A 16436-nucleotide genomic window follows, 5' to 3' on the forward strand; every position below is an offset into this window, starting at 1 on the left:
AAAGATTTGCAAGTCCTTAGCGCTGGGTGCATCCAAAGCTGTGGGCTTGACGCAGAGCCCGGAGAAGTCTGCTGGTGGTGGAGAGGAGGCTGGGAAGAGAAAAAGTGGGGATCAGAGGAGTACATGACAGGCTCTACTGGTCTCCCCAAAGTCCTCCTAAAAACTCACAGGGACCATCATGGAGTGACACCAAGACCCACGGACAGCCTCCTTCAGGACTGGCCACACTATCCCAGCATCCCACAGCCAGCAAGGGGCCAGCGCATGCCCGGGAGAGTAGGGATCAGAGCCCAGGATGGCCCTGGGCTACGCACTCCGAATCACCAATACCACTCACCAAAAGGAGAGGACCAGGATGGGAGCAGGGCCTGGGGCTGGGCGGAGGAAGGGGCGGGTCAGAGGGGCCATGAGGACAGCCGGGACAGGGTGAGGACATCGCCACACAGCTGGGCCAAGGGCAGCGCTCTGTAAACAAGGCTGTGGAATGTTCCTGAAGACGCTGAGCAAGGACCAGGGCTATACTCTGTGGGGAGGACTGTCTGGGTCCCATAACAACCAGAGAAACCCAGCTGGGAGGACACTTCCCAGGAGCTGCCTGATCACTGGCCATGCAAATCCATCAGTGTTCACCGGAAGACGCACACCATACTTCCAGACACGTGCATGTGCACATACACACATCACACATGCCACATACACATTCAGACAGTGCACACACATCACAAACAGACATGCATACACATCACACACAGATACACACATTCAGTTACACTCATACACATACATGCACACACACACACATCACACATCCAGACACACACCACACTCACATAAATGCACACATGCACACATATACACAGACAGACACACACCCTGTACACCATAAAAACACACCCAAAGATACACAAACACACAAGCCATGCACACGCACTCCCCATCACCTTTTCCTGCTCTGACACGCATGACTTTCTCACAGGCCTTTACATTTTTTTATTTGTTTCTGTTCAATTTTCTTCACTCCTGTCATTTCCAGTTCCTTTTTTCTGACTGCTTTCCCATGATGTCTATTCTTAGATTCTTTTAAATTTAGTCTCCATTTCTGAAATTGCATTTCCTTTGTTTTTTGCAGTATTTCCTGATTTCACGTGCGCCTGTGATCTGGCTACATCGCCACTAGCTTTCCTGTTTCTGACTTATACTCTTGTCTCAACGTTTAAATATTGCCTTCATTTCTTGAATTCATTTTGAAGTATCTTATGGGGTAGGTTGCAGTCTGGGTGTGTATGCGTGTGGTGTGTGTGTCCCAAGCAGTCAGCATCAAGATACATCCTAACAAACTAAACTCTAAAGATAAGGGGGAAATCCTTTGGACATTCAAACAAAAAGAGCCCAAATTTGTTTACAAAGGAAAGAACATAAGATTGGCATTAAATGTCTCAATAGCAACTCTTTGCTAGAAAACAATGAAGCAACATTTTAAAAATACTCCAGGGAAGAAAATGTGAGCCAAGAAGGCGGACTCCAGCCAAGCAGCTCTGCGAGAATAAAGGCAGAAGAGGTCATAAATTTGCAAGCACTCAGGGAGTATCGGCCCCCTGAGCCCTTCCTGAAGAATTTGCTAAAGAACCAACTTCCAACAACCACAAAACAACTGGAGCGGCTTCAGCACTGCCCTGAGGACAGGCCTGGGATGAGTCCTGGAAGAGCTAAGACAAGGGACCCAGACGAGGGTCACTGGAGAGGATGCACATGTTACAGGTTGCAATATAGAAACGGTGCAATTAACGTGAATCAAATAAACTTGTAATCCCCACACAGCGTCCCCTCGCCCCGCATGCAGGGCTTGGGAGAGGAGGCAGAAAGCACCCCCGCGGGGCCCGCTCTCGGGGGGCTCACCTCCTCAGACCCTCCTAGCAAGGCCTCTGCGCTCAGCTGCACCCTGACCCTGACCTCTAACTGCACCTGGAAGGCGCCAGGCACGCCACGGGCAGACGTGTGTGCGGTGTGCCATCCATCCCGGGGCCAGGGTTGCCTCGATGTCAACTCCTTACGCAAGATCATGTCATGTTTACCTTTTGGTGAACTGGTACCATGAGTCTTTCCAGGCAGGACCACAAAACTTCAGCAAGACCTCTCATGCTTCCTTCCTCTGAAACCCTTTATCAGTAAGTACATCAGGGTGTCGGGATTTATTGCCCAGATGGTCCTCTGTCTGGACCAGGGCCGTCCAACTGAATGCACTGCAAGCTCAGAGGCGAATTTTCTAGTTGTCACATTAAAAGCCCCAAAGAAACAGATGACATTAATTTTAATAATATGGTATTTGACCCCAAATATTACTATGTCAGCACGCAACCCAAATTTAAAGTTGTCTCGCATTCCTTCTCAGTACTGCATGTTCCCAATCTGGGGCCTCACACTCGCCCCACTGCTCTCCGTGGGGGGCGGATTTCCGGTCAGTGGCCGCCAAATGGCACACTCAGGCCTCGACTTCTCCCTTCACCTTCAGATGCTGCCAAGCCCACCACAGAGAGCCTACGCTTGTTTATACGGCCTGTGGTGGGGAGACAGTGTGAGCTCTGCCCCCTAGGGCCCTAGGCTGAGGATGAGTGAGGTCCAGGGCCAGGAACACATGGTCAGGACAATTAGGGACCCCAGAAGACCTGCCTTGCCCTCCACGCTCTGCTCCCCCCACATTGACTGTGAGCCCCACATGGGTGGCTGGCATCAGCTCTGAGGCCAGCACCTAGGCATGTACACACTCCTCTGCTGAGGCCCGGGCAGGCGCTGTCCTGGGCCCAGGGGCACCCTGCCCCTCTGGATCGTCCTGCACACCCAGGCCACAGACCATCGCCCTAGTGGTTCTCAACCTTCCTAATGCCGTGACCCTTTAATACAGTTCCTCATGTTGTGGTGACCCCCAACCATAAAATTATTTTCGTTGCTACTTCATAACTGTAATTTTGCTACTGTTATGAATCGTGATGTAAATATCTGATATGCAGGATGTATTTTCATTGTTACAAATTGAACATACTTAAAGCATAGTGATTAATCACAAAAACAATATGCAATTATATATGTGTTTTCCGATGGTCTTAGGCGACCCCTGTGAAAGGGTCGATCGACCCCCAAAGGGGTCGCAACCCACAGGCTGAGAACTGCTGCCCTAGAGGGTCCTCATGTACCCACCTGGGATGCTTTTCCTCTGGCCTGGGCCTGTGTTTCCTGAAAAGAAGGACTGATGGCCAGTGAGGCCTCTCAGCTCCCCCCGTCCCCCAGCCTCTCCCTGGGGTGGGGTGGAGCCTCAGATGGGCCCAGGCTTTTTTCCTGATACCAGCAGTGCCCTCGGACCCTGGCCTGTAGTTGGAGGGGAGGCAATGAGGGGGACTGGGGGAAAAAGGGATGGCCTCAAGAACAGAGTGGACACTGAGGGTGAGGCAAAGCCTCGGTGGGGGACTCCGCTCCCTGGGTAATGGTAGAATGGCCCTGGCTTCTCCCAGCTGCAGCATGGTCACAAAAGGGTCAGCTGTCAGAGCCATCACAGCCCTCTGCAGACGCAAATGCTGGTGGGAGCGCTCTGCAGGCTGTGTTCTCGCCGGGGAGCTGACCCTGGTTTCAAACCCCTGATTTTGGGAACGGGTTTTTTCACATATATCTTTTTGCCTGGAAAAAGCTCTGCCCTAGCCGGTTTGGCTCACTGGATAGAGCGTTGGCCTGCAGAACTGTGGTCACTGGGAACTGAGGCTGTGAGTGCCCTTGAACCTGATTGGGGTGCAAACCCTACATGGGCTGGTCACCTGTACTCTGTGGCCCAAAAGGCAGAGCACTGAGTTGACAGGTAGCTGTGGGGACAGCCAGCAAACTCAGCGTAAGGACCTCCCAAAGGCCAGGTAGCTCAGTTGGTTAGAACATCCTCCTGATATGCCAAGGTTGCAGGTTGATCTCGAGTCAGGGCACATATAAGAATCAACCAATGAATGCATAAGTAAGTGGAACAACATCTATGTTTCTCTCTCTGTTTAGAATCAATCAATTAAAAAATTTTAAAACCTTATAATTGGAGGCAGGAGTCCATTTTCATTAAAACAATTTCCACGACATAGCAGTGAATCTTGCAGCTCTGGGATTACAAGAGCCGCACGGGAACAAAAGGGACGTGCGTCACCTCAGTGCATTGAGGAGGAGGCGCTCCGACACATGCTCCCGGCCTGTTCCGTGTGCATCGCCTTCACCATCCGAAGCAGTGCATCTCAGAACAAGAACTGGCGCTCATTAGGCGAGGCAGCATCTGCCAGCTGTGGTTATTTCCTGTCCAGAGCTGCCTGGGGGAAGAACTGGGGGAGTGGCCCCCTCTCCTCACCCCCAGCCTGAGAAGGCACCCTTTGTTGAACTACAAAGGGAAAATAAATGAGGCCATACTTGATTTAAAGCTGAGTCTGTTGTGTCTCCCACTGGATTGATCTCCCGCCAGCCAGATGTGGCCAGGCTCCGCCCCGAGAGCTCCAGCGTGGCTGGGTGTGTTTCTGGCAGGGAATCGTGGGTTTGGGGCCATGTTGTTTCAATGAACAATTTGTTCCCTGTTAGCCTCAGAGGCTAACACTTTCACAGGTGGCCTGCGGGTGGGCAGTCGGTGGCAGGTTCCCCACCCAGCATTTTTTGTTTTGCAGTTTGGGCAGGAGATGGGGAGACGGGACGGAGTTTGGCTGGGGGCGACCACTCCCTGCTTCCTGGCAGCGTGGGCTCCGCAGCTCAGGCATTCACAGAACAAAAGGAACCGTGTCTCAGCTGACAGACAGCAGGACAGATGGTGCCATTTTCTTCCACAAGGGATGGCGCTGGAGCCGAGGAGGCTGGTGCTCCTGCCCACGCTGCACAGGCCCAGGTGAGGGGACCTTTCCAGGCCTCTCGCATCTGTGGGCCATGTCTGCAGGTGAGCTCCGGCCTTAACTGCCAGCCATCCTGGCCCCACCTCACACCACTTTCTGGACTCTGACTTCTGAGGGGAGTCCTGGTGGTGGTGCATGGAAACCTCACTGCTGACATCACACTGGGTGAAGTGGAAGGGAGGGTAGATGCCTCCCACTTTTGGAGGCTGACGAGGGACCAAAGACCTCTTTGCAGTCACACCCTGTGGTCTGAGTGATACCTGGCGTAGCTCCCAGGGGGTCTGCTGTAGAATGTGTGGATCCTCTCTCTCAGCTTCAGCAGAGTCAGTGAGTGTGGACCCCACTTCTACGCCCAGACGCCTGTCCCGGAGCACGTTTCCTGATTGTGTGAGCTCACGTTTGTGCATGTGGCCTTTAGAATCTGTTTGCATGGGGCCAAGCATTTATGCAAAGCCATTCAAGACCAGAGTCTCTAGGTTCACAGGCCCCAGGAGGGCCTTGTAATGCACGCACACAGCCACTTCTCGGAAAAACCTGCAGAAGAAAAATATCCTGTCCATCAAGACCACTGCGTCCTTCCATCCGAGGCCCCTCTAGCTCAGATGAAGATCAGGCCACCACTCTCTGAGCCAGAGGAAACGTGGGGAGGCGGGGCATGGGCAGTAGGTGGAAAAAAACGTGATCATGTGAGGCTGGAGGCCTCTGTCAGAAGTTCTTGCTTTTTAAGAAAGCATTAAAGATCCCTGAGATGTAGTAAAGAGACAAATGCCACATCTCTGTGTGGCTGCCACTGGTTACATTTGAGACATTTGGGCAATAGAAAAAAATGAGGATAATGGATTATAAAATACTGAATTTTCAAATATCCATGCATTCCTAGGGATGCCTGAGAGAGGGAGAGAGGGAGAGAGGGAGAGAGGGAGAGAGAGAGAGAGAGAAGAGAAGAGAAGAGAAGAGAAGAGAAGAGAAGAGAAGAGAAGAGAAGAGAGAAAGAAGAGAAAATAGGTGGCAAAAATAACTCTTTGAAATACTTCTGAAACCTTGAAACATACGTCTAGGTGACTCCTGGGTCACACAGCAGTGAGAACACTTTGGAGTGGGTGCTGTAGGGTCCCGCAGGACTGGTGCCGGGGAAATGCATTCAATGCTTATACTGGAAAAGAAGAGGGTCATTATGAGCTAAGCAACTGACGCAGGAAGTTACGAGAATCACCAGAGCACAGGGCAGGCTGGACAATAAGGAGCAGATTTGACCGCCGTCCTTCTCCACCCCCTTCTGTCTCCACCCAGCTGGGGCCGATGCCCTCTGTGCACAGGATGTCCTCCGTGTCCCCCCTCCATCTGTCCTCTCTCCCAGGGCCCTTTCCTGCTGAGCTGCCTGACCCCAGAGCCAGGGTCACTGGGCCAGGGTCTGGGAAGGGGAAGGAAGTGGCCTGGCCCAGCCCGGAACGTGGAGCCACTCTGCCCAGCCAGACACCTTCCTTGTGGCACTGGATGGGTCAGCGGGGCCAGGACTGAAGGAGCATGGGAGTGGCGCTTCAGTCCTGCCTTTGACCAGCATTGTGATGAGAGGGAAATGTAAGTCAGCAAAACCCAGATGCCACATTGGATTCTGCATGAGGTCACTGCCCATGAGCATCCTGGAAGTTTTCACACCTGAGGGTCGGCTGGAGCCACTCCCTGGGTCCTAGCCTGGCAGTGATAGGTGGTTCTGCTCCCCTGGGGCAGCCGTGGGATGTGGCTTTGTTCCCTGAGAGGTGAGCATCACTGCAGGTCCCTGCCCACCGGGGCCCCCTTGGCGGCTGTTGCTGGTGTTGCTTCTGGGCTTTCCTGTTAGGGCCCAGAGCACCCGCTGACTTCCTCTCTCAGTGAGCACCCCAGCCCCAGTTCGACAAGACCCAGTTTGGCAGAGTCGATGGCTCCTGGGGGCCTGCTGTTTCAGTGGCTGGAACTCCCGTGGAGCTCAGCATGGCTTTTCTGCAGCAACACCCGTGCTGCGGGCTCCATGTTATGGGACGTGGGGTCTGGGATCTCGGCAGCTGAGCCACAGGACTCCTCCAGCCGGCCCCGGTGAACCAGGGCATAGGGCCGCTGGCCCAGCCACCCCAACCGTCTTCTCTTTTCCCTCAATGTCACGAAGAGATTGCGGAGCTCCCCGTGGGCTCCCAGGTGGGGCTCTCCTGGAGCCAACCGTGGCTGCTCCCCCTAACCAGTCCCAGCACAGGCCTCTCCCAGCCTGCCCTCCCACACTGTGTTTTCCCACCACAAACAAGACAGACAGAACGTATCCTTCCTGGGAGGCAGCTTGCAGGAGCGGCCTCGGTGTGTCGCGGACGTCTCCCGACGGGCCATGTGTCGGAGCCACCATGGAGAGGGGCAGGTCACGCAGAGGCCACAGCACCAGCCCAGGGCCCCGGTTCCACCTGCCCTTCAGCCAGAGAAGCTTTGGTTCACCTCATTCACAGATTGGGCTTCTGGGTGAGATTTCTCCTGAAAGAAGTGTTGATGGATTTTAAAAACTATGAAAACCACTGCAAAGGGGTGAAGAGCTGAGTTCTTTATAAAAAAAAAAAAAAAAAAAAATCCGATTTCGATCCCAGACCTCACTTGTGACAAATCCACGTTGAACGTCTGACATTTCCCATAACCCCAGGCTCTTGTCTGAGGCGTAGAGGTGCCTCTGGGGCTGTTGTGAGGAACCTGGGAGGCCAGCCACACGTGCCCACCTTCGCTGCACGAGTCGCCCTCTCGGCGTCTGTGCCCTGGGCACGTGGCAGCCCGTGATGCTCACTCCGGTGAGAGCCAGCTGGCATCCAGGCACCAGACAGGCAGGAGTGAAGGGCTGTGTCAGCCACACTGACCAGGTGCACCATCTACACTCCAGGAAGCCAGATCCAGGGAGGGTTAAACCTGGCAAGAAGGAGAAAAGAACTTCTCTTCCAGGGATGGGTCCAGATGTCCCGGGACCCTGGCCGGAACAGCCGTTGATTCCTCCTGCGGCTGCCCTACTCAGGAATCCAGTCCCGGCTCAGGCTCTTGCTGGCTGGCAGCCTCAGATGGGTTATTTCATCTCAAAAGCCACATTTTCCTGTGCTGTAATATGTTTAATATGCTATCCATTTTTCCACCCCCACATCTCTCACACCCACCAGACTAAGGTTTGCCTGGGAGGAGAGGAGGGAGGGAAAGAAGCTGGAGGAGACACAGAAGCTGAAAGTGTCTGGGGTCTGGCCCTTGCCCCACGTGGAGCCAAATCCAAGGACCCGACGTGAGTTCAGGGACCTGAGGGGAGACTGGCCTGTCATTGCCCCCTTCCCCAGTGGAGTCTGGGAAGACAGATTTTCCTGTGCGGCAGGAGGCAGGGATGGGCCTGCCCTGGACACCTGACATGGCCTCTCGGAGCAGCCAGCGAGCGTGCACCAGGAGGCGAGACTGCACAAAGCCTGGTGTCGGCCTTCCCACCCAACTCCATGGTGCGACTAGGAGCCTAACCCGAGGAGTGCAGCCTGGATGGAAGCAAGATGTCAGCTGAACAGCCCAGCCTGAGCCAGACGTGCTGGGACAGCGAGAACGTGACGCTAAAAAGCACATAATCAACGTCCTCAGAGAAGTTTGGAGCAGCAAGTTAGCGGGCCAGCCACCTGCCAAAACAGCAAAGCACCAGTGACATTAAGAGTGCCTCCTCTCCCCACTACTAGGAATATATCCCAAGAAACCAGAAACGCCAATCAGAAAGGATATATGCACCCCTATGTTCATAGCAGCACAATTCACCATAGCTAAGATTTGGAAACAGCCTAAGTGCCCATCAGCAGATGAGTGGATTAGAAAACTGTGGTACATCTACACAATGGAATACTATGCTGCAGTAAAAAAAGAAGGAACTCTTGCCTTTTGCAACAGCATGGATGGAACTGGAGAGCATTATGCTAAGTGAAATAAGCCAGCCAGAGAAAGATAAATACCACATGATCTCACTCATTTGTGGATTATAGAGAACAACATAGACTGATGAAAAGAAACAGACCCAAAGACTGAGAAACAGCGATCAGGCTATCAATCCCCAGAAGGAAAGTAGGGGAGGGCGGGGCTAAGGGGAAGAGATCAACCGAAGGACTTGTATACATGTATATAAGCCAAACCAATGGACATGGACAACAGGGGGATGGGAGCATGAGTGTGTGGGGTGGCGGGGGGGAGGTTGGGGGTTAATGGGGGGATGAGGACACATTTGTAATACCTTAACTAATAATAAAAAAAAAGAAAAAAACTTATTTCCCCATCAAGTCCATTAAAAAAAGAATCTACTCACTGATGACTCCAAAATTTATAAAAAAAAAAAAAAAGAGTGCCTCCTCTCCCGGCTGGTGTGGCTCAGTTGGTTGAGCAGCATCCCATGCACCAGGAGGTCGCTTGTTCAATTCCTGGTCAGGCTCCCTCTCCAGTAGTGGGGGTGCAAGAGGCACCCAATCCATGTTTCCCTCTCATCGATGTGTCTATATCTCTTTCCTCTCCCTTTCTCTCTCTAAAACCGATAAAAAAACATTTTTTTTTTTTTAAAAAAAGAGGGCCTCCTCCAAGGCCTCCGTCAGCTGGCAAGGATGGGAGGATGCTCAGAGCCATCCCTGGGAAGCCATCTGCCCGCCCACATCTGAGCACCAGCCTTGTGGCCTCACAGAGAAATGTGAAGACAGACTTGACAGAACCCAGATGCGACATCGCAGTAAGGAAGGGGAGGAGGGCTGACAGCTCCAAATGTGTGAATAGGCCGACACAGATGGTGGCTGTGAAAAGGGCAGTCAGGGCTCGGGGTCCGAGGTCGAATGCAGCGACAGCACCGGCGTCGGGAGGACCGACAGGCACGCAGCTTCCCAGGTGCTCTGTACGGAGGCCCAGGTGTTCAGACTCCAGGGAGCACGTCACACCCCACAGCAACCATGGCAACAGCAGAGAGTGTCACTTCCACGTTAACAGAATAACAAGGAAAGGTCGTCAGATCACTCTGGAGACCAGGAAGGGGTGTGTAGCATGGAAGGAGCAGTTATGAAGAGAATGAGTCAGAAACATCAGGAATGAGAGGAACAGTAGCTGAAATACAGAACTCAGAGGGGGAAAGGCTTCCCGGGCCCCAGCCGCCGGGTGAGCCCAGCCAGGTGCAGGCGCACGAGAGAGAAGCGAGAAGGAAGAAGGCACTGAGGACAGAGGGGCACCGCATCCGAGGGGTCCCAGAGGAGAGAAACATGTTGGTGAACATGGAAACACATAAAAGGATTTATGACAAGAGAAACCAGACTGTGACCGACAGGGTCCGCTGCATGCCAGAGGGCACGGGGAGGAAAACACCGCACCTGTAACCACTGTCCTAACAGCTAAGAGCAACAGCCCAACTGCAACCCCGACAAGTCCAGAGCAAAGGAAGAATAAAGATGACGCATAACCTTCCAACCAGCCCAAGAAAACCTGCTCTTAACGGTGGAAGGAAAAGAAAGCCACAGAGGCAAAGTGTGGGCAGTGACGCAGATGGGAACCTGTAATTTGAGGGAACAGATGACGAGCCCCCGGGTTTCAGACACCTCCGCTCTAAGGGGAGACAAAAAGCGGTGCGCGCCCTCCCACCCCCCCACCCTGCTCAGAACTCCCCGTCAACTCCAGACAAGAACAGAGCAAGGCGGGCTGAGAACCGCTTTCTCAGGGTTGAGTTTCTTAGTGCTGCTTTGTGTTTGAAAGCCTGTGGCCTCCTAAAGGACAGCGTGTGGCATCGGCCACAGACCTGGCCTTCTGTGCACTGCATGCCGTGGCCCCAGAGCCACCGCTGCTAGTCACGTGGCCCTGGCAAGGCTGCGCCAACTCTGTCACTCACCAGCATAACAGGGAAACCTCAAGTAGGGTTTATGTGGGGGACACATGGGGCCCATGTAAGAATAACATGATGCACGAGGCAGGCGGCTACCCTTGCGCCCACCGTGCTCATCCTTGGAGCACTTCAAGAAGCACTTTCTGAAATACCTGCCAGTGCCTGGCCAGTGTGCTCAGTGGTTGAGCATCGACCCATGAACCAAAAGGCCACTGGTTCGATTCCCCGTCAGGGCATATGCCCAGGTTGTGGGCTCGATCCCCAGTAGGGGATATGCAGGAGGCAGCTGATCAATGTTTCTCTCTCATCAATGTATCCATCCCTCTCTCTCTAAATAAATTTAAAAACATTAAAAACAAACAAACAAATAAAAAAACACCAAAAATGTACTCTTGGCTTAAAATACCCCCCAGTAACCTGTAGGCCATTATGGCATCGTTTAGATGAGGTGCCTGGACTCACCCAGCCATTGCAGGTCAGCCGAGGCCAGGCCAGCTCAGAGTGTGGGGGCCGTTAGGGTGTGAGCAGCTCTCCAGGACCCTGGTCTGTCACTGAGGGTTCAGCCTTGGTGCTCAGGAGCACCCCACTTCTTAAGGGTCTCCATGACTGAAGGCTTTATGCTGTGCAAACAAGGCGTCAACTCCAATTTCTTACAAAAATGAGATGAAGGGTCTGCCGGGTAGATACACACAATTTAAGATCAAAGCCTTTGATCATTGTAACCTGACAGCTCCTCGTTCACTGGCTGGACGTTTAGTTCCCAGTAATTATACTCGCTTCTTGTGCTAAGTAAACACTGAGCAGGGAGAATGGGAAAGTACACAGTCGGGACGCGGGCGAACACGGTTTCTCCATCTGTCCGTCCAGCCCGAGAAATGCCTAACTTCCCTTCCAAACGTGAAGCTGAAGGAAAGCTAGCTGGAACATTTGCCAATTGTTCTTCAAAGGGAGATGAAAGAAGTCGCGCGTCTCAGTAGAAAGCATAACAAGCCTGTGGCAGGCTGGTGGGCCAGGAGTTGGCTTTCCCTGCTGGGCCTGCGTGGCTCTGGCCGTCCTGACACAGAAGGTGCAGAGGCTTTCCCGGCTCCCAGGCGGGCAGCCCGCTCTTCCCGCGCACCCAGGAGGGGGCTACTAGTTGATGATGTTGCACGGTCTTATTATCACCATCAGTTCTCTGATTTACTCCACGAAGTGGACAGCAAGGCTGCAGTTCACCCCTCAAGCCCAGTCTAGAGCAGCTGGTGTAACGGGCAGGGGGAGGCCTAGATGTAGGGATGAGGGCCCCTGCCACGTGGCCACCGTGTCCTCTGAGCAGACCACTCTGTTCCCTTGAGAAGGAAGCAGCGTGGGACTGAATGGTGGGCACAGGGTGGCCACGCCCTCCCTCCGAGCCCTGGTGCAGAACACAGACACGCCGCTGAGTGGGTGTGGAGGCCCGAGTACAGACGTGCGACTTGAGGAAGGCTGGGCCGGTTTGGCTGAGTTTATGCAAAGGGAAGAAAATTGAGCCCGAAACAGCCGATTCTGGCAGGACGGTGGCGTCCTCGCCGAGTGCTACCTGTCTTCCCCTGAGGTGAGGACCCCGGCCAGTCCATCTCAGAAAGGAGGGCCCAGCAGGGTGGGCCAGGCCCCAGCAGAGACTGGGCCTGCGAGGTGTAAAGTTTCAGCCTGGTCTTGCTTTTCTTGGAAAATGGCTCCTTCGTGTTCCTGGATGTCTAAGCCCCTCCCTCGGATCGGGAGGCCCCAGTTTGCTGTCCTCACTGAGTCACTGAAGGGGTGCTCCCCATCCCCGAAGGCTCCTGCTGTCAGGATCGCTGATGGCGCAATTGCTAAATTCGGGGCCTCCCGTGTGCCTGGAGGCAGAGAAAAGAACTCTTTCTGAAATGACTAAAAGGAAATGTTTTGTGTGTGTGTGTGTTGTTTTAAAGCAACAGCTAACAGTTAGATCTAGCCTCTTAGTTGGGTTTGGGGCCGTCCCTGCTAGTGGGATTCAAGGCCACTCAGACATCAGCCCTTTTTCCTCAAGTGGGGAACTGTGACCGAGCTGCCTGAGACTTCAGGTACGGGCAGGAGAGACGGGGTGACAGGCTGTGTGCGGTGGAGTCAGCGGTGACCAGGCCTGAGCCCATGGAGGACAGAGCTGACGGCTGGGGGCAGGAGGGACACGGAGACTCTGCCTGGGGAGCTGACTGGTAGGGAAAACATAGACCCCGGCAACAGAAGCAAGGCAGTGGCCCCTGCTGTGCAAGAGGGAGAAGCCGCTGCACACTGGGTTGTCGACACCCGCAAGCCCACAGCTACCTTGCAAGGCAGGTCGGTGTTTCTGAGCTCTTTCCACCTGCCCACAGCCATGCACAGGACTGATGGGGAGTGGCCATCTCATCACTGTGTGTCTAAGCGAAACCAGAGAGAGCATGGTGGCCATGGCCAACACATCTGGGCAGACTCTGGGAAGACTCTGGGCAGACACAGCAGGTTACACATGTGCATGTGTGAGATTGTGTGTGTGCAATCACATGCATTTGATTGTGTGCATGTGGTTGTGTGCATACAATTGTGTGTGGTTGTCTGTGTGTCCCAGGCCTGCCCAGTGGAAGCCAAGTCCTGCCATCTGTCCGTCCTGTTGGAGTCTTTCTGGCACAGTCCCTCCTGTCTTCAGGAGGAAAGCTGAACTAAACACACAGGGCGTGGGTACACAGTTTCCTAAGAATTGGGTAACTTGGACTTAGATTCTCTTGACTGACACAAGGACGGTGAAATGCAGAGTGCCACCAGCCACATCACCCACATACCTGCCCCCTGTGAGCAGGGCCCCAATCCCACAGGCTGGAGCTTCTCACACAGATGCACCCACCACCCGAAGGGACAGGTGACACCAGTCCGTACGGTAAATGAGGGAAGAAGAGTCCTCACCCGCACCCAGGACAGCTGCAGGCTCAGCTTGGGTCACAGGGCCAGAGAGAATCATGCTTGTATTTTCTGCTAAGTCTGAAGATGTGCTCTGGGCTCAGCCAACTCATTGCCTGGTCAGGCAGGGAGGCCCCAGCATCCTCTAAGCCAGGCACGCAGCTGTGTGGTTCTGAAAACGTGTATGAAGTCAGAGCAAATGCTCCCTCCACTGAAACTTTCCACGGAGCCACCCGGGGTCACAGAGTCTGGGGTGGGGGAAGGGCGCTGGCTGGCGGGTGGCAGCCTGTCCCAGTGGGCATGTGGGATGGGTGTGTCAGTCAAAGGCGATCTACGATGATGCGATTCTGTGTCCAGAATATTTTATCTTTTCAAAAAAATAAATACATGAGGACTATGAGAAACTGTTTAAAAGCTGTGAATGCCTGAAACTTATAGCCTTGGTGTTCCCTGTCTGAGCTTAATGCTGTTCTTTCTTTCTTTTCTTTTTTCTGCACAAAGCTTTATTGTTTCCATTCGGTCTGATGCATGGGAGAGGGCTCCAGGGTGGTTAAGAGAACGGCTAGTAGTTTCGGGGAGAGGCTCAGGGAAAAGCCAGACACCAGGGGATGCAGAGGGGCCCCTCAAAGGCCCCTGGGCTCCAAAGGCTCCTAGTCATGCTTGGAGGTGAGCCTTTCTTTCTTTGTTTGTTAATCCTCAACTGAGGATATTTTTCCATTGATCTTTTAGAGAGAATGGAAGAGAGAGGGAAAGACAGAGAGAAACGTCAATGTGCGAGAAACACATCAATTGCTTGCCTCTTGCACGAGCCCTGACCAGGGCCCGGGCCAGGGAGAAGCCTGAAACCAAGGTACATGCCCTTAACCAGAACTGAACCCGAGACTCTTTGGTCCGCAGGCTAACACTCTATCCACTGAGCCAAACGGGCTAGGGCATTGAGGGCGAGCCTTTCAAAGAGATACTTGCCCAGCCCAGCCTGGGGGCCGGCCAGCCTGTGGATATGAGTCAGGTGATCACCCATCTTCTTGATGAGTTTCACCTCCTCACTCAGGAAGTGGTTCTCCAGGAAGTCACAGAGGTGAGGGCCTGCATGGGAAGAACCCAGGGCCTGCAGCTCCAAAAGCGCCTGGTTCAGGTTCCTCTCCAAGGCCAGGGCGGCTGCCATGGCGTCCTGAGTTTTGCCCACTCACGTTGGGACGGCTTTAGCACGTCCTGGAAGAGAATGCGGCCACCGCGCTGGCTTTGCACCTTTAAGAGATGCTCAGCGCCCTCGCGCTTCTTCTCCCCCAAATCACAGAAGAAGTGACCCACGCCCTGGAGTGCCACATCCTCGTCATGGAGATTGAAATAGAAGCCCAGAGAGAGGTAGGTGTGGGCGGCCGGCAGATGCAGGTCGGCCAGGCTGCTGGCCACAGCCTCCACCACGGTGGAGTAATTCTGTTGAATTTGGGAGCTCATGATTGTTCGGCAACCAGGAGTTAAGGCAGTAAAAACAACAATAGTGTGTTGGCTGGTCTTAGAGGTGGTTCTGAAGATGGTGACTGGATAAGATGCTGGAGATTGGCTGGAGGCTGAAAGGGGCGTTCCTGGGTCTGTTCCGTCCAAACACTTTTGAAGCAATAGTTGTGAAGTTATAAATATTAGCTTGCCCATCCAAGCCACTGGCTGAGGTATCTGGGGAGGGGAGAGGGTGGCATAGGAGGTGCGAGAGTAAAGAGAAGGTCCCGTGCTCTTAGGGTAGAAAACTCTCGGAGTCTTTCTGTTTTGAACTTTGAACTCTGCAACTATTGGTAACAGCAAGTTCATTAAGTCACTTCAAGAGTTGAAATAGCCCGACCGGATGTGGCTCAGTGGTTGAGCATCGACCCAGGAACCAGGAGGTCACCGGTTTGATTCCTGGTCAGGTCATATGCCCGGGTTGCAGGCTTGCTCCCTGGTGGGAGAGCCTGCAGGAGGCGGCAGATCAATGATTCTTTCTCAACATTGATGTTTCTATCTCTCTCTCCCTCTCCCTGCCTCTTGGAAATCAATAAAAAATATATTAAAAAATAAAATAAAATAAAATAAAAATCCTTAAAAAAAAAAAAGAGTTGAAATATTTCAGAAGCCCTGGTCTCAAAAGGAAGAGTAAAGTTTCCTACTTGGGTAGTAGTTCACTTTAAAACACAAAAGAATTCTTTTTTAACCCTAAGAACTATTTAATACCCCAAACGCTGTCTTGAATCATGAGATCCATCAGACTTGACATCATCTAGACCTGCATCCAGAACCTCACTGTGGAATCTCTTTAGGCATGTGCTAGGTTCCTGTGAAAGCTTTGTTTAAATATGAACTTCACACCACACTGCCAGAGTTTGTCTTAATAAAACTACATATTTATTTTTTTAAAGTTTTCGAGTACAAATAATAACTTAGGTGAGAGGGAAAGGAAGATTTCCAGTCACTGATGATACTCATCAGATACGGAGAGTATGTATCCAGTATTAATGATAACGTGGGTGATAGAGAAAGACGGTTTCCAGTAATAAATGATAACATGAGTGATAGAAAAAGGCTTCTAGTCATAGATGATAACTCAGGTGATAAAGCAGGTTTCCATCAATAAATTAAGTCAGATGATACAGAATAAAGGTTTCCATTCATAAATGAGACAGAGAAGCAGGTTTTGTGTCATAAACAATAAGTGAAGAAATAGCGAAGGAAGGATTCTAGACATGAATGATAATTCACATGATAGAAAACTCAGGCAATATACAGAGCGGGTTCTTAGTCATAAAGAATAAATC

At 52.6% G+C, this 16436-nt stretch overlaps 1 pseudogene across 1 annotated transcript; it reads right to left on the reverse strand.

The window, feature by feature from the left end:
* Window positions 1-14548: 14548 nt before the first annotated feature.
* Window positions 14549-15108, reverse strand: LOC308518121 (ferritin light chain-like; annotated as a pseudogene). Its single transcript has one exon. The product of its transcript is annotated as a ferritin light chain-like (transcript).
* Window positions 15109-16436: the final 1328 nt, after the last annotated feature.

The sequence above is a fragment of the Myotis nattereri genome (assembly GCF_964212035.1).
Source record: "Myotis nattereri genome assembly, chromosome: 4".
Classification (NCBI taxonomy): Eukaryota; Metazoa; Chordata; class Mammalia; order Chiroptera; family Vespertilionidae; genus Myotis; species Myotis nattereri.